General features: G+C 40.2%; 1 protein-coding gene across 1 annotated transcript in view; it reads left to right on the forward strand.

The window, feature by feature from the left end:
* Cped1 (cadherin like and PC-esterase domain containing 1) overlaps window positions 1-27,768 on the forward strand; it is a 273,880-nt gene that overhangs the window by 72,023 nt on the left and 174,089 nt on the right. The gene's annotated exons all lie outside the window — the stretch shown is intronic.

The following is a 27,768-nucleotide window of genomic DNA, read 5'->3' on the forward strand; positions in this document are numbered from 1 at the left end:
GATGGAGCCCAGACCACTATTGGCTAGTGCCAGCACAGGTGGACTAGGGGGTTCTGGTTGATGTGGCCCAGACCACTGTAGGCTAGGGCCAACACAGGCTGCCTAGGGGGTTCTGGTTTCTATAAGAAAGCAGACTGAACATGGAGAGCAAGCCAGTAAGCAGCATTCCTCCTCCGTGGCTTCTGCTCCAGGTCCTGCCTTGAGTTCTTCCCCTGAATTCCCTTTATGGGAGATTACAAGTTGTTCCATGAAACAAACCTTCTCCCGACTCAGTTGCCCTTGGCCATGGTGTTTTATCACAGCAACAGGAAGCAAGCTACAGCAGTTATTCTGTTCTCAAAATTTTGTTTTTCCTCTCTGAAATCATCTGCCTATGTTTAAGGCAAGATACTCAACGAAGTTCTGTCTTCATAGTATCAGGAATTGGAGAGAAAAATGATTACCATCAGTTCCTGCACAGTTCCCTGAGTGGAACGAACATCAGAAGGGAAGTGAGTCTCTAGAGATGAAATACGTCTTCACAGATAAAATTATAGCCTACCTTAGAACTCGTTGGTGAGAGTACCTCAGACTTCCTGTTTAAACCCCATTAATGCGTGTGCTCCTAGGAAGTGTTTTACTACATAATGAAAATTTAGATCTGCGTGACTTCATTTCTGTATTTATTAATTTATGCCTTGTTAGAGTCGGAAAGCATGGCATACTGTAACCCACGGCCTTTCCCGTGGGATTTTGCCTCCCAGTCAAGGGTCAGCCTCGTAGGCGTGCCCTACTATATTGAGGACAGTTTCCTCTCCACTTACCAGGGATTAAAATGAAAACAAATCAGTAATTCTTCTTTAAATTTAAGATACATTTCTAGAGTAAATAGTGAGTGAATTTTGTTCTGTATGTGTTATTTCACCATACAATTATGGCTGACTGCATAGTCTCTGGCTTATTTATTTATTTACTTGTTTATTTATTTACTTATTTTGAAGCTGAAGCCTGGGTAACTCAGACTGCCCTCAGATTCCCTGAGTAGCCAATACTGTCCTTGAATTTCTGATCCCCATGCCTCTAACTCCCAAGTGCTTCAGGTTTTAGCACGTGTGTGCCCTCAGCCCTGTCGTGAAGTCCCCATCTCACCCCCATCCTATCTCCCCTGCAGGGATAGGAACTGAATCAGAGCCTTGGCATGCCAAGAAAACACTCTATCATTTAGCTGCATCTCCAGCTAGGATGTTATTTTGTAAAAACATATTGTGGGTCTGTGGAGATGACTAAGTCAGCAAACCATTGTCTCCTAAGCATGCACACCTGAGTTTGATTCCCAACATCTGTGTCTTACCAATTCAGTAAGCTCCAGGACCCATCAGAGACCCTGTCTCAAAAATATGGTAGAGTGATTGAGGATGACACTTGATGTTGGCCTCTGTCCTCCGTACACAGGTGTGCGTACATGCAAACACCCCTGCACATACATGTATACACTCAAATAAATAAGTAATAAACAAAAAAGAATGCTCTTCTGGGCTAAGTAAAACAATTATTTCTACCACTAAATGTTAATAAATACCAGAATTCCTTTAGTTAAGATAATCCCCACCCCCAGATTGTCTGCATTTTAAGCATAACTTCCAGGTGTTAACATGTTGTGGTTGTTTTCCTGCCGTAATTTACATGTAAGCGTGGTTGGTTCAGAACAAAAGCCTTTTAGTTTCATGGGAAACAGAAGGACAGCAGCAGCAGTAAAGGCTGTCTGTAGTATGAAATATTTTTAAATGTGCACAAACACACACTCCTCAAGAAAGTCTAATATATTATATTTTCCTTGCTTCCATAAAATTAGGAAACATTTTCTGCCTTCTTTCATTTGGAAATGACTTTACTCTGAAAAAAAGGACCAGTACTAGAAATATGTAGTCCTTTTTATTCTCTCTCTCTCTCTCTCTCTCTCTCTCTCTCTCTCCAGTGCTCATTTTCTGTTTATCTCTGTGAGTAGCAAGATAGTTTTGTGGAATCCTTTCTCCTACCATGTTATCTTTCTTGAGCTGAAGATAATCTTCTTAAGTGTCTAGCTTTAAAACAAGTACCTACAGCACTATTTTCTGATTTGAATTTTATGGACAGTAGCTTTTGTGGTGCTTTTGTCTACGAATACACAAAATACAATAGAAACTTATTCACAGACCGAAACTAATTGCTTTGCTGTGAATGTTGAATATTTAATAGTGAGTGCAGTCTGGGTAATAACACCCTAGTAATTGGTGTATGGGGTCATTCAATGGGTGAGATGGACTGAGGACAGTGGTGTGCGGCTCCACTCCCTCACTCAGGAGATGAGGCACGATGGTGAGTTTGAGGCCAACTGGGTTGGTTACACACTGTCTCAAAAAGAAAATCATGAAAACAAGACAACGCACATGAAACACTGACCCACTGCTGAGCCCACTGAGATGCAGAAGACAGCATCAAACCTGTGGCGAACACAGAGTACTGGTCAGTCTCAGTGGGTCACAAACAAAATTAATGCACTTGTGCGGGGTAGGGGGAGAAAGAGATTTGTCTTGTTGGGAAGAAAATGGAGTTGACAGGGTGATAAGGAGGTAGATGACAGTGGTTGCTGTATATAGCATGCATGTGCAAAGTTGTCGGAATATAGCATGCATGTGCAAAGTTGTCTGAAACCAAATTTGATCATCAGAAAATAGAAAAATGAGATGATGCATATGAAATATTTAGCAAAAACTTATGCTTGCAATATATAAGTGCTCAATTAGCAGCTATTATTTTTGGAGGAAAAACAAACATAGAAAAACAAAATTAAACATAATGCTATATAATATATTCTGTTTAAATAGCCTGCACTGTTTTAGACTGTGTATTATTTAGAGGCTAATAAAAGTTTGAAACCATAGTTTTTTAGCTTTGCCACTAGTTAGCAATATGAATTACTTAAGTTTATGGAATTATTTTGGTTCTGCTTTTGTTTTCAAATCTTTAAGTGTGGGTAACGGTGCTTAGTTCATAATTTAATTTTTATATTTTTGGTTGTGAGCCTAGCCTTTAACGGCTGAGCCATCTCTCTAGCCCTTTTTATATATTTAGTTTTTAAAGTCAAGTGAATTATATGTGTACACACACACACAAACACACATATGTATATATATATATATATACATATATATATATATATATATTATTTGATTTAAAAATAAATCTTGCTGTGTATTGTACCTAATACATATGCTTAATAAATGGTGGCTGGACTACCCTAATTTTGAAAAATTGAGCAGCAGCCTCATATTACTCAGTTTTTTTCTTTTTATGATTGATTATCACAAGGATCTTATGTTTCTGGGGAAAACTGTGATAGGTGTGAGATTTGCCCTATTTCTCAGCTCACAAGACACATGCCACACTTTTATGGATATTATTGGATGATACAAGATGTCTAGGTCAGAAAGAAATGAAGCTGGTATCTGCAGCACTAATAGTGTGAGGAATGCCCAGCATTTGTATCTGTTCTTTAAATCTTAGTTCACCTTCGCATGACTGGGTGACACCTATGAATTTGCATTTCAGAAAAGGAATGTTGGACTTAGAGAGTTTGTATATTTTATAACAGGCAGTGAGCTCTCTTGGCAGAATGCTTGCTTACATGCATGAAGCTTAGGTTCAGTTCCCCAGCACTGCATGAACACAGGCATGTCGGTGCTTGCCTGTAATCCTAGAGGTGGAGGCAGAAAGATAAGGAAGTTGCAGGTCATCGTTGACTACTTAAGGAGCTAAGGACAGTCTGGGCTATCATAGACACAGAACAAAACTTTCCCTCTTTTCTCGAGTGTCATTTCTGTCTTTCAAGACTATCCATTATATAAATATCTTTGAAAAAATAGTTTGGAAGAAAAATTGTTAATATGTCGGTAAAATGTGCCAAAATGTGAAAGATGCATGGACAGGTGTCTCCATCAGTTTTGGAGAACCATGACAAGGTCTCATTCTGAAGTATAATCAGTATTCAATCCTGGGTAACTACTGTAATATAGCTTTGCTTCTGTTTACTACTCTATAAGAATACCGAACTTGGAAGTTGTCAGCAATGTTGTAAGATCTTGTGATGCCATAGAGACTTGATGTCTAGTGCTTTGTCTTCAAAAATACATAGATATCAAGATGCTGCGCAGAGTGATGGACATATGGGCAGATGTATTTGAGACCCAGACAAGCGAAAGAAGGCAGAGTTCTGGCCAGAAGCAGAAGTCTGGTCAGAGACAATATATAGAGCTCACAGGGTGTGTTCCCTCCCCAGCCAGTATCTACCTGACCTTAGACTTGTGACTCATACGGGAGAGCACACACCCATGGAAAATTTTCTAGCTAAGGAAAAGATTTATTTTTGTCTTGCCATTTAATACTTTGCCTTTTGTGGGGGGAAAGTTTTTATAGTATTTAGTTGGCGTGACTTGTTGTTTGTGCCTTTTATGAGGTTTGCTTTTTTTTTTTTTTGATAAAAGGAATTGCTTTCCCATATTTGAACTACAAAAACATTCACATAAGAGGACTGTTCTGCAGGGCTGTGAGTTGTTGTTTTTTTGTTTTTTTGTTTTTTTTTTTTTTTTTTGGTTTTTCTTTTCAGTGCAGCATCACCATCCAAGGGGCCCTGGTTTGGAATGTGCCAAGGTTTTTGTTTTGTTTTGAATATTATTCGTTCTTTCAAGTAATTTGTATCTTAGGTCTGAGCCCTGGCTTTTGTATGAACTTTTAAAAAGAGACCAAGATGTCCCCTCAGAAATAACACTTGGGTCATTTTCGGACCCACATCCCCACATCCCTATTGCTTTTCTGTAACACGTCAGTTCCAAAAAAAGAAAAAAAGAAAAACTATAACAAATGAAATTTAATACATTTGCTACATCCAAACAGAATACAGCCCTATAAAATTCTAATTATTGATTACCAAATATAAGATACATCATTAATATAACATAATTGAAGTAATTTTTAACACTGACTGACAATGTATATATATGAAATATATTCCAGGTCTAATATTTCCAAAGTTTGCCTTTCTAGAATCCTGACATTTTCCTCTGTGTTTTCTGAGCTTCAAATCTGCAGTTCTCAACCTGCAAGTTGCAACCCCTTTGTCGGGGGTGGGGTGTGTATGTGTATGTTGAACGACCCTTTCACAGAGGTAGCCTAAGACCATTGGAAAACACAGATATTTATGTAGCTTCCTGCCTAGCTTCCATGGCCCCACAGTCCCACAGCCACTTAGACCCAAATAAACACACACAGGCTTATATTATATTTAAACTATGGCCATGGCAGGCTTCTTGCTAGCTAGCTCTTATATCTTAAATTAACCCATTTCTATAAATCTATACTTTGTCACATGGCTTGTGGCTTACCAGTATCTTTACATCTTGCTTCTCCTGGCGGCGGCGGCTAGCAGCGTCTCCTCTGCTCCCTGCCTTTCTCTCTCTCTCTCTTTAGAACGTCCCGCCTAACCTAATTCCTCACCATTGGCCAAACAGCTTTATTTATCAACCAATCAGAGCAACACATATTCACAACATACACAACGACATCACCCATCATTTCCCCTTTTCTTTCTATTCAAAAGGAAGGTTTTTAACATAGTAAAAAGGGAAAGTGCTGTGGAATGTCATTCTGTATGCTGTGAATGTGTTGTTCCCATTGGTTGATAAATAAAATGCTGATTGGCCAGTAGCCAGGCAGGAAGTGTAAGTGGGATAAGCAGACAAGGAGAATTCTGGGAAGAGGAAGGCTGAGTCAGGAGTTGCCAGCCAGACACAGAGCAAGCAAGATGACAAGGCAGAACTGAAAAGAGGTACCAAGCCACATGGCTAAACATAGATAAGAATTATGGGGTTAACTTAAGTGTAAGAGCTAGTCAGTAATAAGCCTGAGTTAATGGCCAAGCAGTTATAATTAATATAAGCCTCTGAATGATAATTTTACGGTTGGGGGTCAGCACAACATGAGGAACTGTATTAAAGGGCTGCAGCATTAGGAAGGGTGAGAACCACTGGTCTAGTTGCTTTTCTTTTTTGTTTTATTAATAAATTTTTTTCTTCATTTTATATACCAATCAAAGATCCCCCTCTTCCCTCCTCCCACCCCTCCAGCCTCCCCCCTCCCATCCCACCCCCTATTCCCTCCTACAAGCAGGTAAGGCCTCCCATGGGGAGGTATATTTAGTGGTTGCTTTTCTAACTCCAAATAAACCCTTGCCTTCTGTGCTACATGTGATTTTATTCCTGATGCAAGTAAAATTCTCACTTCTTTAGAATGACTTGAGCAAGGTGATAGCAGAAAGTAAGCTGATGGAACTAATTCATACTAAACTACATCCTTACTCCAATCATCTCTCTTAGTTGTATTTTCATTTTTAGAAAAGAAGTTCATGAACTCGGTGAGTGTCTAAATGGTGGACTCTCTGGAAGTACGTTTTAATTTCCCTTAAGTTCTTCCCCGACCACCCATCCCCAAAGCTTACAGGAACCATCTACCTTTCTCCATCTCCATAGTGACCAGGTCAAAGCTCTCATGTTGTATCTGTGAAGTCCAGCCAAGTATCTACCTTATAGAAAGAGAGATTTTTATCCACCCTGCCATAAAGAGATAAAACCAGCCTTCAGGTCCACTTATGGAAGTCCGTGTATTAAGTGCCAGGCAACGGTCTCTCCAGTGCTCTGATCCCATTGAGGGGGAGATTATCTAGAACATCACCCACACACCCAAATGCTTACAGGGGCCTGGCATTTGCCATAACAAATGCATAGGTTTGAGAAGCCAGACAACTGATACCTCTCCAGAATTCTGTCTGGTATAGATTGGGGACATGGCAGAGGAAAAGAGGCAATGACAGGAAATTCCAGAGTCTGAGTCTCTGAACAGAACTGCAATGCTGGAAGTCCCTTCTTCATTAATTGTATCCACGTAAAATCAGAGCTCTCTGGATTCCCTCCAGTGGTCTCAGCCTCCTTTGTCTCTTCTTCCACACACCCCTCTACTGTCTGCTCCCCCTGCCCCACCGTGTCTTTACATTTCCCCAAGTCCTTAGTGAGTTCAGCTTCTGTTTGCCTCTAAAAACAAACTCTGCTAGTCCTGCAGTTGATGAAGCTGGGTTTTCTACTAAAACCTTAATTCTGGTGTTGGGAAGGGTGATTTTTGAGTCTTGCTACCCTTTCTTCTGGCTGTCAGTAAACGTTGAAATATTTCACCATACTACATAAGAAGTTATCCCTGGGTTAACTTACTCCATCCAACTGGTTCTTCTTGTGAATTCTGATGTCTGTGCAGACAGATGTCCCTGTCATCATCCTAGGCTCCCAGCTCTCTGAGATCATCACTTCTATGACCTTCATTTTATTTGCCTTTAGTTTTTCACTTTCATGGCTTTTTCTTGATGATTTGCATCAGCAGAGTTGATAAATTTGAAAGCTCCAACTAACTCTGCACCTTGCAATCATAGCCTTTCAAGTTTCTTCATTTCTGAACCCACTGAGTTTGGATGTAGATGCTGGAATATAGACAGTATCTGCCTGAGTAACACTCCTGGTACTTTCAAGTTTTCAACTTTAAAGTGTATGTCATTTTTTTCTCATAACCTTTTCCTGTCTAACCTGGACCACTGTCAGTCACCAGAAGTACTTCCCCACAGCCTTGTAACATTTGTTTGGCTCTTCCATGCCTGTCCTTAGTCCACCAAACTTACAACTCCTATAACAAGGCGTTCTCTGCTCCAAAAGCACAGGAGGAAATCACCTGAGTGTGCTATATCCATTCCAAGAATGTCTCCCTCCCATCACTAATGAAAAAATACCACATTACTCCTGGGATTTTAAATCACCTGCAACCATCACCACTTAAGTTGATCATCACACCTGAAACAACCTCTTCCATTACCCAGTTACCCCCTAAAATATTTGAAAAACACAGGTCAAAACAAATGTCTTGTCAGTATTATTTTGCTGTGAAGATACCATGGCAACTCTTATAAAGGAAAACATTTAATTGGGACTGGCTTGCAGTTTCTGAAGTTTGGTCTATTATCATCATGGCAGGGAGCATGGCGGCATGCAGGCAGACATGGTGCTGGAGAAGGAGCTGAGTGTTCTACATCTGGATCGGTAAACAGCAGGAAGAAAGAAAGAGACACTGGGCCTGGCTTGACCTTCTGAAACCTCAGAGCCCACCCCCAGTGACACACTTCCTCCAACTAGGCCACACCTACTCTAACAAGCTCACACATGTCCTAATCCTTTCAAACAATGGCACTCCCTATGAGCCTATGGGAGCCATGTTCATTTAAACCACCACACCACACTACTAACACTCACTGAATAGAAGAATCACAAGAATGTGATCCATGTGAAGGCAAGTGGAACAAAATGGGAGTTCTTGAATCTCCATTGTTGAGAAGGTCCATTGCTCTATGGTCAGAACATATGTCAAAAGAAAAGCTAGTGGAGTATGACAGCATGGCTGTGGATTGTGGAAGAGTATCTCCTCAGGATGTTGCCAGCCATTAGTTGGGCTAGGAAATTAGATGAACAATTTACCTGGTACAATATTTTATCCTTCAAGAAAGGCTTGGGTAAATCCAAGTGACAGGCCAAGGACATGGTCCTTTCAAATTGAGCTTATTAATTTTATAATGAAACAGATATATAAAGAAAAAAATGAATGTCTCAGAGTCACTGATTTGGTGATGCTCACTAAGAACATTTATATATTTGTATGTTTTTAGGTTTAAACTATAGTTTCTTCAGGTATTGCTTTGAGATTGTCTTCAGAGTGAGGCCTGTCCAATTTGTGGAGACGTATTTGTATATTCTTGCAGCTATATTCCTATTACACCTTGTGGAATGTTCCAGTGGCACAATGTGTCTTCATTGTATTTGCATCTCCATAAAAGGTCTGAGATTCCCTGAAGTTGGGACCTTAGTTCAGTACTAAACTTTAGTGCCAGATCATTGTCCCTATTATGTACAGAACGGCTAATCTTTATCATTAGCTTGACTGGAAGTCTGTGAGAATATTTTCAGAAAGGCTTAATAAGCAGGAAAGATCCACTCTGATTGTGTGTTCCACCTTCTTGAAACTGTGACTCCATCCTGAATGAAAAGGGGGAAGGCAGCTGGGGACCAGTGTTGATCTCTTTCTGCTTCCTCATTGTGGGTACAATGTGACCAGCCACCTTACACTCTGCGGCTGCCCTATGGACTGCAGCCTTAAACTGTGAGCCAAATGAAACCTGTCCTTCTTATGTTGCATTTGTTAAGAGTTTTGTCACAACCATGGAAGAAGGAACCAGTATGGCGTTATAATCACTACTCTTTGGGGTTGTTAAAGATGAATGAAAATCGAAAGATTGTTAGTGGAGAGTGTTGGAGTTCTGGAAAGAGAGCTATATCACTCGTCAGAGGGGCTTGCCAATGCACAGATAGACTTGCCCAGTTACTCACTGTGATGCAAGTATTGATCTGATGCTATGGGTCAGAGATCAAGAGCCAGATAAGTAGGCAGCACGTCTCATTCCTTGAAGTTATAGCCATTTTTAATAAGACATTTGCATCAGTAGAAGAATTAGAAATATGTTAGATTGCTATCACTGAGTATGCTGGGAAGCTATAAATAAATCTCCTGCAGTAGAAGCCTCCTCTCAGTGATGTTCAGGTAGCCAAAGGACTTACTTATCACCTCGAGCCTATGAAAAATGACAAGCTGAGCTCCTTCTCAAGTGGTTCATTGATCTTCATGCATGCAGGTTGGAGATGGATGGAGAATTCTCTCCGGCAAGCTTGCAGTTGGTCCTGTCTTCAGCTATATTCTCATTTCCTTGGAGGGGAGGCTAAGTGCTGACCACTCAAGGATGGAGCAGGGAACCAATGGTGAGAAGCCTCTCTCTGGACCTCTCCAAGGATACTTCGGTTCTTCTCATAGATTAGTTCTCTAGGCAGTGATTATAGTGATTGTTAGTGATTATGCATTCAAGCCAGAGGAAATTATTCTACCACTCTGCATGACTGTTGTGTTTCAGCTTCTTTTATGCATATGTCACATAAAAGAAAGTCAGGGTGTGTGAGACATTCTGTAAACATCTAGTAAACCTAGACCAGAAAGGAAGAGGCTCTGTCAGGATCACAGTGGACTTCTTTGGGTATTTTTTATTTAGATCTAAACATTAAAAACAAAACAAACACAAAAGAAACAGCAAAACTCAAGAGTCTTACTTAATACAGAAAGAATTGTAGTTCAGACCTTCCGTCCCGTTTTCTTTTTTTTAATCCTTTCTGCTTTTTTCCTGTTGGTCCCAGGGACGCTTCCCTGGTTGCTCTTCCTTATTCTTTATGTCTCTGTTTATCTAGATCACATCAGAAAATAGGATTTCTCTTTTCCTGTGCATTATCAACACTTTCTATCCCTTATACTCAACTGGGATTTGAAATTCAGTGCAATGTCTTCTGCTACCATGTCATGAAAAGGATTAACCCAAGCACAAAGGATGTGGTTGCTAACTAGTAAATCCAAGGTAGATCTGCTGTTAAGGACGAAGTCACAAGATCTCTCTCTCTCTCTCTCTCTCTCTCTCTCTCTCTCTCTCTCTCAATGATGCAGGTGATAGCTGACATTTACTACTAGTTTAGACATATGTACGGTTCTTCTGTTTAGAAATATGGTTCTTCTGTATCCTCTGTATCCCCAAACTGAGAGACCATGGCCCACCAGCCACCTGGATCAAAACTATGCCCAAGAGAATAGCTCCTTTTCGTGGTTTGTTAGATGCAATTTTGTTAGTACTTATGAAGCAGAGTACCACAGACTGTGTGGTTCAAGCTACAGGAATGTATTACGCCTACTTCTAGAGACAAGTCCACAATTACTGTGTCAGCTCATGTGGATTCTTGTGAGGCTTTTCCTCAATTTGCAAATGACACCTTCCTGCTGTGTCCTCAGACTGTCTTATATGTGCGTCTTCTAATTTCCTCTTCTTATGACACCAGCATGCAACATTAGAGCAGTAGTTCTCAACCTGTGGGTTGTGACCCCCTTGGGGTTTAAATGGCCCTTTCATGGGGGTCACCTAAGACCATCTTCATATCAAATATTTGTATTACAATTCATAACAGTAGTAAAATTACAGTTATGAAGTAGCAATGAAAATAATTTATGGTTGGGGGTCATCACAACATGACAAACTATATTAAAGGGTCACAACATTAGAAAGGTTGAAAACCACTGCATTTAGAGGCTATCCTAATGACCTTACTTGATCTTATACCCCGACAGGCTTTATTTTCAAATCTAGTCATGTTCCTAGGTCCCTAGTTAGGACTTCAGTATGTACATTTTAATGGAGAAAGATATGGATGGAGGAGTCAGGGGCCTTATGATTGGTCATTGCACAGAATCCGCATAGGAGAGGACACAAAGGAAAGTAGTATTTGACAGAAAGAAAACCACCAAATATCTATGTTTGGTAATATGTGTACCACAGAACTCTTCAGGCAGAATGACCACTGAGTCATTTTAAAGTGGAGGGATATCACACCTTCCTTCTTCTGAGCACCAACAGTTGGATGCTGTTCACAGGCTACCCAGCTGCCATGTACTGATGGGCATAAAGGTCTACCTTTCTGCATCATGCAAAGTTATTACCTTAAACTTCAGCCCCCCCCACACACACACACATATTCACTGAATTGGTTTGTCTTTCTGGAGCTTATCTTTCTTCCTTCAAATATACAGTTTTCCATGGGAAATAGTTCAATCCAAATCATCCATTGGTGAGAATTTCAGATGTGACTGCAAGTAGGAAGAACCCCATGGAAACTGTTGAATTATGAAAATGTTCTGACTACTCACACAGCCTGACCAATCTTTAAGACAGCCCCAGGGAGGAACTGTCATTATCTATATTAACTAAGGACAGCCAAAATCAAGGAAAGATTATTTGAGAAAATGATAACATAACCTTGCTTCATTTCCTTGAAAACAAGGAAAAGTATCTAACACTTGCTGTAGTCTGTTAGTTGGGAACTACGTTATTCTTCTGCCAATTTGGCATATCCATTGTGCATTAGACAGAAATATTAAAATCTCATCTGGACTATTGGGCCTGGAGAGATGGCTCAGAGGTTAAGAGCACTGGACGATTTTCCAGAGGATCCCATTTCAATTCCTAGGACACATATGGCCACTTACCATGGTCTGTAATTCATTTGCCTGTGAGTCGTTTATTTGGCTAATGGTTGATGTGGGAGGGCCTAGCACATTGTAAGTGTTTCCATCCCTGGGCAAGTGGTCCTGAGTTGTAAAGAAAGCTGTCTAAGCAAGCCCCGAGGAGCAAGCCAGTAAGCAGCTCCCCTCCATTGCCTCTGCATCAGCTCCTACCTCCACATTCCTGTCCTGTTTGAGTTCCTGTCCTGACTTCTTTCAATGGTGAACAGTGATGTGGAAATGTAAGCCCGATAAACCCTTTCCCCTCCAAGTTGCTTTTGGTCATGGTGTTTTATCACAGCAATAAAAACTCTAAGACAGATCTTTAGTATTCATGTAAAAAGCCAGGCCCAGCAGTCTATGACTATAATCCCAGAGTTAGGATGGGCAAAGATAGGCTCTCCAGAGTTTGCTGGCCGTCCAGCCTCAACAAAATGACAAGCTCCAGGTTCAATGAGCAAACCTGTTTCAAAAAAATATGTATGGTAGAAAATGATAGAGGAAGATGTGTGACATTGACTTCTGATCTCTTCATGTATGTCTGTTTACACACACACACACACACACACACACACACACACACACACACACACGGGGGGGGGGGGGAGATGGGGAAAGGCCTCCCCCAGCCATTTTCTAGTGGTAAAGACAGATATTTGCTGACAATAATATTGCAAGCATTATGAAAGAAAAAATGCTGTTAATAAGTTTGAGGTGTTCAAAGATTCCTTCATTCATTTTCACAGCATTCCAGACCAATACCCTGACTTGACTTGAATATATCATCAACATTAGAAAAGAGCACTCCATTAGTGTGCAGTGTTAGCTGAAGTGTGCATAACTTTCTCAGCTGTATGTTGCATAGCACATTGCTCATGGGATGACTTTTGTTATGACTCATCTCTAGAACATGCATTGTAGGTCATATGTATGATAATACACATTTATTAAAACTCATACACCATAACAGGTATTTAATCTTTCCCAATCTGAATCATCTCATTGAAGAATAATCTTGATGGAAACTGAAAATGAAAGTTCCAGCAAAGTATAAGAAAAGTGAAACGCATTCAGATTCCTACGCAGAGTCAGAATCTTTCATTTTGAGCTGAAGTTGTGATTAGAAAGGACACCTGTCCTGGCAGAAATGTAATTAACTGAATAATGGAGTAGCTTTGGAAGATGCTTTCCCCTTTAATGATGGGGTAGACATGCTCCTGTCTGCAAGAGAGACAGACTCAAACATCTTTCAAATCCTGTGATTCACTGCCTTAACTGTTGAGACCATTTTTTTAAAAAAAACTACTCCTAGCACCATCTAGTGGTGAGATGGAAAAGTTCTCTTTTCTCTGCAGTCATTTTTACTAAAGCAGCTTGCTTACATAAGTCAGTTCATATGCACATGTGCAGCACTCCAAGGGGTCACTTTCCCAAAAAGGACAAAGCAAGGAATTCACCCATCTTAAGGGGGCGGGGGGCTGTTGTGGTCTGTCTGTCTGTCTGTCTTGACCTTTTCTGAGGATGTAAACAGTGACAGGAATTCTAACCCATAGGGAGTCACAAGCCAGGAGTCCTGGGATCCAGAGGGGAAGATGCTTCATTTAAGGTTCGCTCAGCTGCTAAGCGAATCTGGGTAAAATAGTAATTTGCCTCTCTTTTAGACTTATAAAGTGGGAACAATTTTATAGAACTATTCCGTCTTCACACAGTTATTGTAAAAATGCTTTGTATGAAGAGCTCTATTATAAATCTGTTCTTGTTGCATATAAGGTGTCTTAGTTACTGTTCTATTGCTGGGAGGAGGCACCACAACCCAGGCAACTTACAGAATAAAGCATTTAATTGGGACTGGCTGACAACATGAGGTTAGTCAATGATCATCATGGCTGGAGCACAGCAGCACACAGGTAGGCGTGGTGCTGAAAGCTTACATCCTGATCCACAGGCAGGAAGAGAGACAGAAAGAGAGATACTGGCCAGGCATGGGATTTTGAAACCTCAAAGCCCACCCCTAGTGACACACCTCCAATAGAACCACACCCCCTAATCCTTCCCAAACAGATCCACTAACTGGGAACTCAAACACATGAGAGTATGGGGACAATTCTCATTCAAACTACCACATAAGATATTGTTTCTATATTGTTCAAGATGCCCACAAACTGATTTGTAGAGGAAAACTGAAAAAGGCTTTCAGTTTCTTTCCACACACACATCTGTGTCACATATACGTACGTGTATATGAGAGAAATGGGCAATTTATTATGACTTTAAGTTGGAGATTTTAGCACAGCCACCAAGCAGAGTTAATAGAAATTATTATTATGAGGCTTATTTTATAGATAATTTGGTGAAACTTTATAAGGATTCATATCCCAGGATAATTTTATAGATAAGTTACCCTAAAATAATAATGAGAGGTAACATTAAATTTTTGCTTATACATCAGACACTGACTGTATCTAGTCCTTCTTTAACCTCACATAATTATTTATGGAGTGGATACATTTGTGTTTAGATCCATATCATTCTACCATTCTATTACACTGCATTTTTAGTCTGATTATAATAACCGAACTAAGGAAGCATCTATTTGGAAGAAACTATTATGTCTGGGACTAATAAATTACATTTATCTACTCATCCTGCTTTAATTATTTCATCAGTGAACATAATTAATCCTCTTGATTTAGTGCTCATCAGTATCTGTGATTAAGCAGAGCAACGTGTGTTTACAGAGATCGTTTTGTTTTGTGCTGTTCCTGCTTTGATAGGAAACTCAACCGCAGATCAGAACTGCAAGCCTTGGGAGAGCAAGGAGTCCAGTATTCACTCCGAACTAGTAAGCTCCCTTATGGAATCCCCTTCATCCTTTTCTCTGTTACCCCTTTACTCATGTGTCTACGCTAGACTCAACTCGCCAAGCTCTCACTAGCTCCCCTAGGCAAAAGGAAGCCTACCATGGCGAAGTTCATACTCTAGTCACATACTTGGGGTCATGGGTGAGTCATATAAGAGACACCAGCTTCAGATCTGGGCTTCTAGAGTATAGTGGCACCACCTTACTGGGCTGCTTAGAAAGATCCCAGAATCAGTTGCCTTGACATCTTTGTTTTTCTGGCTTTCATTGGAGGAGTCTATGGTGCTGAAAGCTTACATCCTGTTCCACAGGCAGATAGAGTAGAGTGGGCTTTTGAAACCTCACCGCCAATGATACATTTCCTCCAACAAGGCCACACCTCCTAATCCTTCTAGTCCTCTCAAACAGTTCCACTCCTTGGTGACTAAGCATTCAAACAAATGAGCCTTTGGGGGCCAGTCTTATTGAAACCACCACAGTGGTCTCGTTTTATTCCTTTTGCTGTGATAAAATTTTTTGATAAAAAATAAAAACAATTCTATGCTGTTGATCAAAAGCAGCACATGGGAGGAGAAGGTTTATTTGACTTATAATTCAAGGTTACAGTTCATATTGTGGAGAAGTCAAGTCTGGAACTTAAACATCACATTCACAGTTGAAAGCAAGAGAATAAACCTATGGGTCTTTGCGTATTATTTTGCTTACCTGCTTGCAATGTTTCTTAACCTGTGGGTCATGACCCACTTGGCAAATCTCTGTCTCCAAAAATATTTACATTACGATTCATAACAGTAGCAAAATTGCAGTTATGAAGTAGCAACAAAAATAATTTTATGGTTGGGAGGTCACCACAACTTGAACTGTATTAAAGGGCTGTAGCATTAGGAAGCTTGAGAACCACTGTCCTAGAAAGAAGTAGTCAATGGAATATAAAACATGGTATTAAAAGCTGCTCTTTTCTCTTCTGTCATCCTGCTCTGTGGTATTTCGCTTGCTACCCACACATTTTAACTTAAGGATGATTCCTTGCTGGTAGACCTCACTCACAGCTCTTCAAGTCCAGCCCACACACATTGGAGTGCTGGTGGAATAGACTCATTCCACACACTCCACTACTCATTAAATAACGACCAGATGGCATCTCACCATCTCTCCTTGACCGTAGACTGCAAAGAGGGGAGGGGAAGTTGGGAAATAGGTTCCCCCACACACACTTCTCTCTCCTCTCCTCTCCTCTCCTCTCCTCTCCTCTCCTCTCCTCTCCTCTCCTCTCCTCTCCTCTCCTCTTCTCTTTCTCCCCTTTTTGAGGTTAGAATTAGGCACACTTAATGCCATTGAATTTTAACAGTGTCACAACTGCACCTGAAATTTTTCTTTAGAACAGAGTTGAGATACACGGCTCTATTTACCTTTCAAATATGAAGCCATCACTATTTATGACCCAGTGTTCCAAATATTGCAGACACAGGAATGTTTACTCTGACTCTAAATAGAATTACTAAGAAGAGGAGAAAGATGGTGTGTTTAAGTAAACTGGATCTGTTCATTCATCTTCTGTTCCATGTTTTGCAAACGTTTCAGTTTCTTTATCCTTCCTCTCCACCCAGCGTGGGTCAGTCAACAGCCACTTTTAGAACCGTGTTGTGTCATTTAAGGGAAAAGAACTTACAACTATATTCATAGCAAGCTATAAAATGCAAGGTACAACCCACAAAAAGATATTTAAAAGTTTCCATTTGCACAATGTATTGTTAAATCCACACAGACCAAGAGTGAACGGATACAGTGCCAAGATGCCAAGATCCTAATTAAGGGAACTGTTACCTGTTGGACAGAATTTATTAGGGCATTTTACTGTGTGGGAGCCATTGAAACAACATTTTAAACTGTTGGTGGGTGAAAACCCTTAATCATGCAGAAGGTGGCTCACAGTTGAAAGAAAAACTGGAAAGCAAGAAACCTCTAGTGTTTCAAATCAATTTAAAAGAAAAATCTAGTCAGAAATGCATGCCTTAATGTCAGCTCAGACTCCCAGGACAAAAGTTTACTAAGAAGTTTTATAAGTGATTTGGGAAAGAAAAGTTAGACTGAGGGATGGACAAAATGCCGAGTAAAGAGTCATCCTCTGAGAGAAACCAGCCCCAGCCCCAGTTCTCAACCTGGGGGTTGGGACCCTTCAAGGGTCGAATGACCCTTTCATAGGAGTCACCCAAAATCATCAGAAAACACAGATATTTGCATTATGATTCATAACAGTAGCAAAATTACAGTTGTGAAGTAGCAACAAAAATAATTTTATGGTTGGGGTCACCACAACATGAGGAACTGTATTAAAGGGTCACAGTATTAGGAAAGTTCAGAATCACCAGGAGGCTGCGCAAGTAACTCCAAAGCAACGTCAAGAACCTGAACTGCAGATCATCTGATGGATAATGGTGGCCACGAACTTCTGTCACTTTTCACTCTACATCCATTAAATTGAATGAGCATGCTTGTATGTCAGAATCCTTACAGAAACATCATGTGCTTTTTTTCTCTAAACCCAATTTTGCTGGCCTACTAGTGACCCCCAACTCCTCTTGGGAAGAACACTCCAAGCCCACTTAGGCTATGGAACTTGACTCCAGCCACAGGCGACTGAGCCAGTGTGGCAGGGCAGCCAGGCCAAAATTACCCTTTGAGAAAGCTGAGCATCGTGTTGATTAGGCAAGGAAAGTAAAACAGTCTCTACAACATCACCTCTAGTTCCAAAGGCATTGTGGAGTAGTTGGATTTTTAAAATCGTTTATCTTTGCAAGGTGGTAGTGTTGAAGAAAAAAATGATTCAAAAGGGAGACTTATTATTACTCAACCCACAACATTTATTCGTTAATTGATTGATTAACTGATTGATTGACTTAGGGGAGAGGCAAGCCGTGGTACACATGTGGACGTCAGAGGACAACCCAGTGGAATTAATGCTCTTCAACTTTACAGGTTCCAGGGACTGAACCCAGGTCTTTATACTTGGTATCAAGCACTTTTCCGTACTGAACTGTCTCAACGGCCCTCATCACAACAACACAAATTTCTGCCAAATTCTTCATTTGTAAACCTCTTATTTCCTAACTAGCTTCCTCTAGTTCACCAAAGCACTGTTTTCCCATTCACTCTTCAATGGACTTTTGTCCAATCTTTCCTTGCCAGCTCACCTTTAGAGTAATCAATTTGTTTTTTGTTCATTAAGCCAAGAATGCACAATAAAGGTTTAGCTTCCAAATCAGCATGATTCCTTCATTAGACGAGGAAGGAAAAGAAGAAAACTCACACTTTTGGGATTTTTGTTGTTGTTGTTTTCTTTGCTACTCTTTATCTTGAATTCTTTCTGTTACTTCTAAATTGAGCAATGTCAAGAACCTGTTGGCCAGAATCTGTTGGGACCAAAAATAATACTGAATGGTTTTCTGATGACTGGGGCTGCTGGACTTTTAAATCAGTGACTATATAACCCTAACTTATTGAAGATGCCTGGAACAATATTGAGTGCCACAAGTATTTTCTTTAAGATATTTAATGTATTTAAAAATAAATAGCAAAATACAAATGGCCTTTTACTATCAGCTTTTTCTCAGTAATCCAAGTAGCAGTTTAAAACAAGGAAAGTTCACATCTGGGGTTGCTACACAGGGGTGTTCTAGTTTGCTTTATTTTCTGTTGCTGTGGAAACTACAGTGAACAAAGGCAGCTTAGGAAAGAAAAGGGTTCACATAGCTTACACTTCCGGGTCACAGTCCATCAATGAGGGAAGTCAGGACAGGAACTCAAGCAGAAACCTGGAGGTAGGAATTGAAGCAAGACCATGGGCAAAAGCTGCTCCTCGCTTGTTCCTTTATTGTGCTCATCTACATTTCTTAAAAAAAAAAAAAAAAAGCCTAAACCCACCTGCCTAGGAATGGTACAGCCTATGAGCTGTAAGCTGGACCCTCTTACATCCACTAGCAATCAAGACACTGCCCCACTTACAAGCCAGTCTGATCAAGGCAGTTCTTCAGTTGAAGTTCTCTCTTCCCCAAAGACTCTGGGTTGTGTCAAGTTGACAGTGGAAAAGTAGCACAAGGGACATGCAAATATGCAGTGTTTCCTGGAATCCTAGCTGCTCAGGAGGCCGAGGAGGAAGGAAGATCATAAAGTCCAGGTTAACCTGTGCTACAGGGGGAGTCTAAGGCCAGTTTAAGCAACTTAGTAAGACCTTGTCTCAAAATAAAAAGTGAAAAAGAAGGCTGGGGTGTAGTTCAGTTATAGGGTGTTTGACAAGCATGCAGGGGACCCCAGGACCACAAAAGACAAACTGAGCCTGAAAGCCAGGCTTCAGATGTGCCAACTCTATGGATATTGATTCCAAAACTACATATACATATATTACAATTAAGTGTAATATATGTATATTACATATTATACATATGTATATATAATATACATATATTATAAATCAGTATAAACACTATCTTGTCAGTACAAGAGATGAAAAGTTTCTGAGGAAGATTTGAAAAGCAGCCTTGGAGAGATAGTTATTTGAACTTCATTACTTAGCTTAATTCCTTATGGAATCAGAGGTTATAATTCAGATTAGCAAAGAAAGACTTTGGATTTCTGGACTGCCTAATTATCACCTTTTTAGGAGCAGCTACCTCTACTTTTGGATCACTGAATTTAGTTAATTCTTCAAGGATTTACAAGACACAAACTAGCAGAAGTGCTAGGCTCATAATGATCCTTTTCACTAGCTATGGTTGAAAACTAAGACCCCATTTCAGGAAGTCAGGCTAGGGTGTAGCTGGCTTCTGTCTCATGTCCTCCTGTCTTAGGTCTGTTAGAAATGACCCGTTTTCCAATGGTAAACAGTCAAACCTGACCCCCGCAGATTCCAGTCACACTGCTGGTTGATTGCCAGGAAGGAACCTCAGGATAAGACAGTTCAGTAATTCTGTGTTTGTTTGCTTTCCTGGAGTGCTCCATGCTAGTGGCCTATTTCTAGTGGCCAAGTCCCTACTGCCCAGGAGACTTCATTTAGCCAACTGTTGCGAGTTTCTGCATCTTCTGTATTTTTATCTTATCCTGGGATTTATAAATTATGAAAATCTTGATACCATTAAAAACTTGGCTCTAATACAATACCTTTATTTGCAAACAATATATAAATAGAGAAGCAACTTAATAGTGATACTGTACACTTTTGTATACTAAAATATGATGTAAAAACAACAGTGAAATGCCCTGTGGATTTGCCATTCGAGACCATGTTAATGCCTGGTTTCATTCAAATAGCAGCCATTACCCCCAATGTTTGTATCATATATTTAAGTTATGATTGACTACACTACACTTCAAAAGAATTTATAGTTACTGTTGCAGATTCTAGTAATCCATTAATTACTCTGATGCAATTAAATCAGTACTGTTTCATGGTTTATTCCAGAAAATGTGTCCTGAGGGAAATGGTTTGCTTTAATAAAGTGATTAACTTCTTTTAGAGCAGGTGGATTTAGGCATCTACTTTATTGTCATATTTATTGGACTCTTATGTATTAATATTTGTTGGAAGCTGTGTTTCAAATTGTTATTAATGATGCTCATTAATTTATACTAAATTATTCATCTTGGGCCTTGCTGGAGTAGTCAAGCATTTTCCTTTTTAAAAAATTTCTTGTCCCCTGGAAAATTCATGTAGAAAAACATCAAAGGAAAATTAAGCTGCCATAAAGTAATAAAACAATCTTTCATGCTGTTTGGTCATTGCAGTGAAATCATAGGGCAAGAAAATTGAAGTGGTAGTCTAGACACAGCTTTTATTACCAAGGAAAATGAGTGGAATTCAAGGTTCTTATGTTGTCATGGTCAAAACATAGAGGAGTCCATGGGGAAAATTAGTTTTGTAGAACTGTGTGACTTTGACACTTCCACTGAAAAAGATCTGAATGAAGGGCACTTACAGCTTGCATTTGCTGAACGCTTGATAGGCATGTGATTGATGGATTGGTAAGTTGGTGGGGATTTTGTACAATGACTACTCCTTTAGAGCACATTGCTGTGTCATTGAGCTGGTCATTTTTACAGGTCACACTATGTCTCCACTTACCTCAGGACATGGATTACATCTCATTCCCTGTAACAGAGTGCATGCTCTGCTTTTTCCTCCCCACACAGTGTGATATTAAAGTTTCGTATGGTGTGTATTTGTGATATGGCATGCCCTTTTCTGATAACAGCACACGGAAGACATCTGAGGCTGTCAAGAGGAAGTTATGGTGGCCATCACACACACAGTGATGCAGTTGATTTCAGATCATGAGAAATTACCTGTGAGTTGCCCTAATGAGGCCAGAAATATGTCCTAATAATACTTTTGTTTGTTTGCTATATTCATTCCTTCAAAGACCCTTTAGACAATGCTATTTTCATAAGATGAAAATGAAGATTTGTGAAGGACTCGGTGCATTTGGAGTATACAAAATCCCAGTAACAACCTGCAGTTGTCTAGGAAGTTTTGCTATGAACCCACTTAGAAGTTACTTCCGTTTAGATCTGTGTTGTTTGCAGGGATGTTTTCTTTGAACAAAGTACAGAGAAGTAAACTCAGATATGATAAGAGGTCAGTTCTAACCTTACTCCATTCATGATCTAACACAGGATTAGAACCTAATAGAAAATTCCTTTAAATAAGTGAAACAGGACAGTAAATGAACTCCTTCCTTTCTTAGGACCACAGGAGGCTAAACCTTACTGAGGAAAGAACAGGGTGCACATCTTCATGATCTACTCATGAGTATCAGTTGATTGTATGCAGTTGTCTTTGTTATATGTACTTCCCATTTTGCTGTTATGATGCTAAGGGCAGATGATAGATGATTAAGACTCACATGAGTCCTGAGAGATGGCTGAGCAGTTCAGAGTGCTTGCTGCTCTCGAACAGGACTCAAATTCAGCTCCCAAGAACCCATGTTGACCAGCTTAAAATATCCTGTAACTTGTGAAGTCCAAATTACTCAGGGTCAGAGAATCTGAGCTTGCTTTACCCAGCAGGGGTTCGTAAGGAGATTATTTGGCCATGGGCATATTTACCAAGTGTTTGGAAGGGTCTACACTTGGCTGTATGGTGTGCTTTGGTCTTGCAAGGGAGAGGTTCTTTTGCCTCTCCCCTTGGCATATTATAAAAACCCCTTTTGAATAAAGCTCTGGGTTGTTGGGTATTGACCCAGGCCCTGCCAAAGCTATCCTGTGTCTCTGTCTTTCTCCTCATCATTTAGGTCTATCTTTCTATCTGATATTTTCTCATTCCTCTCTCCTTCACCCAAGAACCCTTCGATAGGTGGGAGCAGGTCAGAGCTGGACTCCCACAGGCTCCTATAGTAACTCCAACTCCAGGGGACCCAGTGACCCCTTCTGGTTTCTGTGGGTACCTACGAACAACACATGAATGCTTATCACATACATATAAATAAATAAGTAAATAAATAAATAATCAAGCCTGGGGATGATGGCACATGCCCCTAATCCCAGCACTTGAGAGGCAGAGGCAGGGAGATCTCTGAGTTTGAGGCCAGCCTAGTCTATATATTGAGTTTGGGGATAGCCAGCACTGTAGCAAGACCTCAAAAAAACAAAAACAAGCAAATAAAATAATCACATGAAAGAGTTAACAGATTGGCCTTTGACTGATAGTGACCAGTAATGGGAAGCATCTGAGTATAGAATAAGATAGAAAGAAATAATATTTTAGCTGTACTTTGTGGTTTTCAAAGTTAGAGATTTCTAAGATTTTTGGAAACAATAATTTCTCACTAATGTAGCTATTTATTATGTTTTTAAATACTCTGTGTGTGTGTGTGTGTGTGTGTGTGTGTGTGTGTGTGTGTGAGTTATGTGAATGTGAGTGTGGATGCAGTTCCTGTAGAGGCCGAGGCATTTCGTACCCTTCGATAAGGAATTATAGGCAGTTGTGAACCTCCTGATGTTGGCGCTAAGAGCTGAACTCATGTTGTCTGCAAGAGAAGTTCCAGCTCTTAACTGCTGACTCAGCTCTTCAGCCCCAGTTTAGTGATTTTTGAGCATTTACTATATGCAAATTCTGTGCAAAGCACTTTAAGGGAATTTTGTATTTAATTATGTTGCCATTCCGGTAAGTAGATCATTTTTATTACTACTTTTAAAAAGTGATTTTTATTTTATTTTGCATATAAGTACTTTGCCTGTATGTATATACATGGGCTATGTATGTGCCTAGTGCCTGTGGAAGTCAGAAGAAGGCACTGGATTCCCTGGTATGGAGGTACAGCAGTTAAGGGCAACCTTGCAGATACTGGAAACTAAACCTGGGTCCTCTGCAAGAGTACCTAGTTCTCTTAACCTCTCATCCATCTCCCCAAACTCCTATTATTATTTTTTGATAAAGACACTGAACTTAGAAAGGCTAAGGAATTGAATCTTAACCACACCAATTAATTCATTAACAAACACTATTTTAAAAATATAATTTGTAATCTTATTTGTAAAAATTGTTTGGAATTATTGGTTAGTGACAACTCACTAACATGTTGGACAAATTAGAATATGCATGTTGATTGGCTTCACTTATGTCTTCTCAGACCTAAGGTCCATCTGTTTGATAAAATGTGAAACTTCAGTCCTAAGTTAAGCCCATCCACGGTATCCCTGTCTACAACCTCCCTCTCGGCCATCTGCAAATGACTCTTTCTGTAACTTCCTGTGATCTCTGTGGAGTGCATAGTTCCTTACTGTTAGTACACTGCTTGGCCTTAGACATCTGGTCTCTGAGTTGGTGACCTTTGTCCCCTTCGTGAGGCTGCCTGGATGCTGTTTTTGCAGCACCTTGGTATAGACAACATGCATCCCAATCTTAGAAAGTCCACATTGCAGTAGAGAAGTAAAACCATGCTCTCCATTTTGAACGTATCTCTTAAGTCCGGGCAATAGCAGGTTAGAAGCACACAACTTATGTAAAGCTTTCCAGATACTGGCTTGCTTATTCTCTTATCATCTCTGTGTTCTTTTTCATCCCATCTTATTTAGGGGTTCTCTGGCTGTAATGAAACAGCATGATCAAAACGCAAGTTGGGGAGGAAAGGGATTATTTGGCTTATACTTCTAGATCATAGTCCATCATTGGAGGAAGTCAGAACAGAAACTCAACCAGGGCCGGAGCCTGGAGGCAGGAGCTGACGCAGAGGCCATGGAAGGGAGCTGCTTACATCCTTGGAACCAGCAGCCCAGGGATGGCATCATCCACCATGGGGGCCCTCCCTCATTGATCACTAATTGAGATAATGCCTTACAGCTGGATCTCATGGAGGCATTCCTTCAGCTGAGGCTCCTTCCTCTCTGATGACTCTAGCTTGTCTCAAGTTGACACACAAAAGCAGCCAATACATCCCCTATGACCAATCCATATATGTCTGCTGGTTTGAGTAAGAAAAAACTTTAGTTCACTTATTAAGCATATATTTATTTGATCCTATATTTAGTGCCAGCCTGTGTCTAGCAGTAGACAGACAATGGAGGAAGAATGTATAAACAAGCAAACTAAGACAACAGAGCCCCTGCCCCTGCAGAGCTTCTAGTTCTGTGAGGTGAGACTACCTTCCCTGCACAGAAGCCCTCCTCTCTAATGGCAAATGACTTGCTCATTTTATGAACTCGACCCACCTGTGGATGTGTCCCTTACTCTTTTCTACTCTGCTGAAGAGGTGAAAGGATAGCTAATATTCCTCAAGTACCTTTTTAGGGGGTAGTGGCTAAAGAGGGTTCATCTGTACTCTCCCATAAGGCCATTGGGCCTCACGCAAACAGAAGCACAGCTGGTTGGCCCTATGACACGCTCATGATTAACGTAATATGTTAACTTCAGAGCAAGACTGCATTTCAGTTTTGGCCAATGGGCTCTCATCACTTAACTCCCCCTTAAGTCACATTTACCATGTATCAAGAATAGCAACTTGGTATCCCACATCAAGAAAACTAAACTTGCAAAGGACCCTGGTTATCTAGTTACCCACTCAGCAAACATTTGTTCTGTATTCACCATGCTTTGTGACTGTGATTTTTCATCATCATTCAAAGACTGGAACAGATTGAGAAGTGAAGATGTTTCTTGACTTATAGAAGACTTGGACTGTGTCTCCATTGCTTTCAAGGAAGATGCCAAACACTTATGAGTGACTTCAGGGTCACCCCTTTCTTATCCATAGGCATTCAAACTATAGGTACTTTCTTTTGCAGATAGTATGATTATATGCTCTTACTACAATGCTAGTTTTTATTTTTATTTTAATATATTTATTATTTGATATTTGTACATGTTCATACAATGTATTTTAATCATACTCCCTCCACTTCTCCTGGATTTACTTTCAGTCCCCGAACTTCCAACTACCACTATGTCCAATCCATGTTGCCCGTAAACCCACAAGTGTGGGGCTACCCACTGGAGCATGATAGACCTATCCGGGACACACTTAAGGAAAACCAGCTCTCCTTCCCCTAGCATCCATCAACTGTTAATTGCCCCTTGATTGGAGGTAGAGGCTCATGGGGCCTCCAGCATTCATGTTGGAATCAGCATTCCTGGAATGACTGACTGAACCAAATGACTTGAAATTGCACAGGTCTTATGCAGGGAACCACATGAGTACAGCAGTCCTATCATGATCAGAAGATACCATTTTCCCCAGGTCTTCCCTGACCTCTGACTCTTAGGATCTTTCTGTCTACTCTTCCACAACGTTCCCTGAGCCTAAGCACTCAATCTTACCTGATTATACATTCTCAGTTTTTCTCCAGTAGGTCCCAAGATATAGTAAAAGAAGCATTGGGTTTACCATTGTGCTATTGCTGATATTTGACCAATATTCGACTGTTTTTGACCCAATAAAGGGCAGTTTCATATGGTTCAGTTGAAGCCATCACCTGATCTCCTATGTAAATCAAGACACGATTTCTCTTCTTTCATTCTTTTCCTATGTGTGAACTCAGGTACACATGGCTGAGCAGACTGGGGACATGGCTCCTCTTTTCCAAGTGTGGTATTTGCATTGGATCATCTCCATTTGCCCCTGCAGCTCACTCTAGGCCTTTCTCCTGAAGACTGTCTGTTCCAGCCTACTTCAGTGTGATTTACTTGGCCGTGGGTGCTAGCTAGAGCTCAGGATCGGGGGAGAGAATTTGTTGCCTATCTTTCTTGCCTTGGAAATATCTGTGCCCTATATCAGTAGTCTTTGCTTGGGGACTGCAGTAGAAATTATTCCTAGCTACAACTTCAGCTTCTGCATTTCTGAAGTCATATTTGTGATGCATGTGAGTTTTTAGGTTGTATTTTCATAGTTAAGTTAAGCATTATGACTTGTAAATGCCCTAAGGCAGGAGCAGCAACTAGTATTCTTCTAACTATACTTATTTGTACTTCTAATCTCAAATCATTATTAATTGCTAATCAAAGACTTTTATCTTCACTGTAAATTTAAAATACAAAACACTATATTTAGTTTCTTAATAAGAAATGCAAGACAACATCCAAACATTTGTGAAACATAATTATACTTTTGCTATTACTTTCATATTAATTACTAGCTTTAGGGAAAAGCATTAAATCAAATACACCAGAAAATGGGCAGCTAATTTTTTCCAGTACATGTGTTTTCCAGTGTTTTAGTCTTTACCTGTGCTGTACATAATTACATGCTAGACAGAGCAGGAGGAATTAATAACCAAAGGAAATTTGTTTTTTATTTCATTGGGGTAACATTTTGGCTTGTAACCACAGGTTGATCATCTCATTGCTAACTGGAGCACCTGGTGTGGGTCAACACTGTGTTTTAGTATTGTGAAGAGTTTAGACGACTCATGGGAATCACATTCTAGACTCTAGAAGACTCCTAGCCAGTGTCACAAGCCCAGTACTGATTGACAAGAATAAAAATCCAAAGCCAGGTCCCTTACTTCTGCCTCAGTATTCTTGTTCACGTAACAGCACCTCAGTCAGCAGGCACCCGGACACATTCTACCAGACATTAAAAGGCCTGAGGAAGGCAGTCTTGGTGCACACCTAACAGATGCTCCAGTTTTACTCCAGGTGACTGGCATGCTTACAGGCTTTGGTGCTCTCTGCAATAAGCTAAGAGTAGGCAGTAAATAAAAGCACAGCAGGACTCACTAGATAGTGTTCCACTTCTGAATCTAATATTCACTCTGTCTTCATACTGTGGTCAAGAAAACCTAATGGATGCATGCTAGGCACTGCACATTTAATTGCTTCTGAAACATTGCCACTATCCAATGCCAATGACTTAGGGAGTTATTTGGAATACTACCCATGTGACAGGGTCTCAATTCCTTCAAAAAACAGAAGCTACTTTCAGCATTACTATGAGGAGAATTCTAGGCTTTCTGAATGTGTCTAGAGATTAGAAGGGAGGTGGGTAATACAGGGAGGAAGCGAGTTGACAGACTTATTGTGAGAACCTTGGATGGATATGTCCAATAAAAGATCTAAGAAGATACCTCCCAACAAATATTCAATTCTATTATATAACTTATGATAATTAAAAATGTCCACAATCATTTATAACATTTCCATGAAATACAACTGCATTTTCTACATATTAATGAAATTTATGTCTGTT

This window comes from Peromyscus eremicus, chromosome 3 (genome assembly GCF_949786415.1).
Source record: "Peromyscus eremicus chromosome 3, PerEre_H2_v1, whole genome shotgun sequence".
Taxonomy (NCBI): Eukaryota; Metazoa; Chordata; class Mammalia; order Rodentia; family Cricetidae; genus Peromyscus; species Peromyscus eremicus.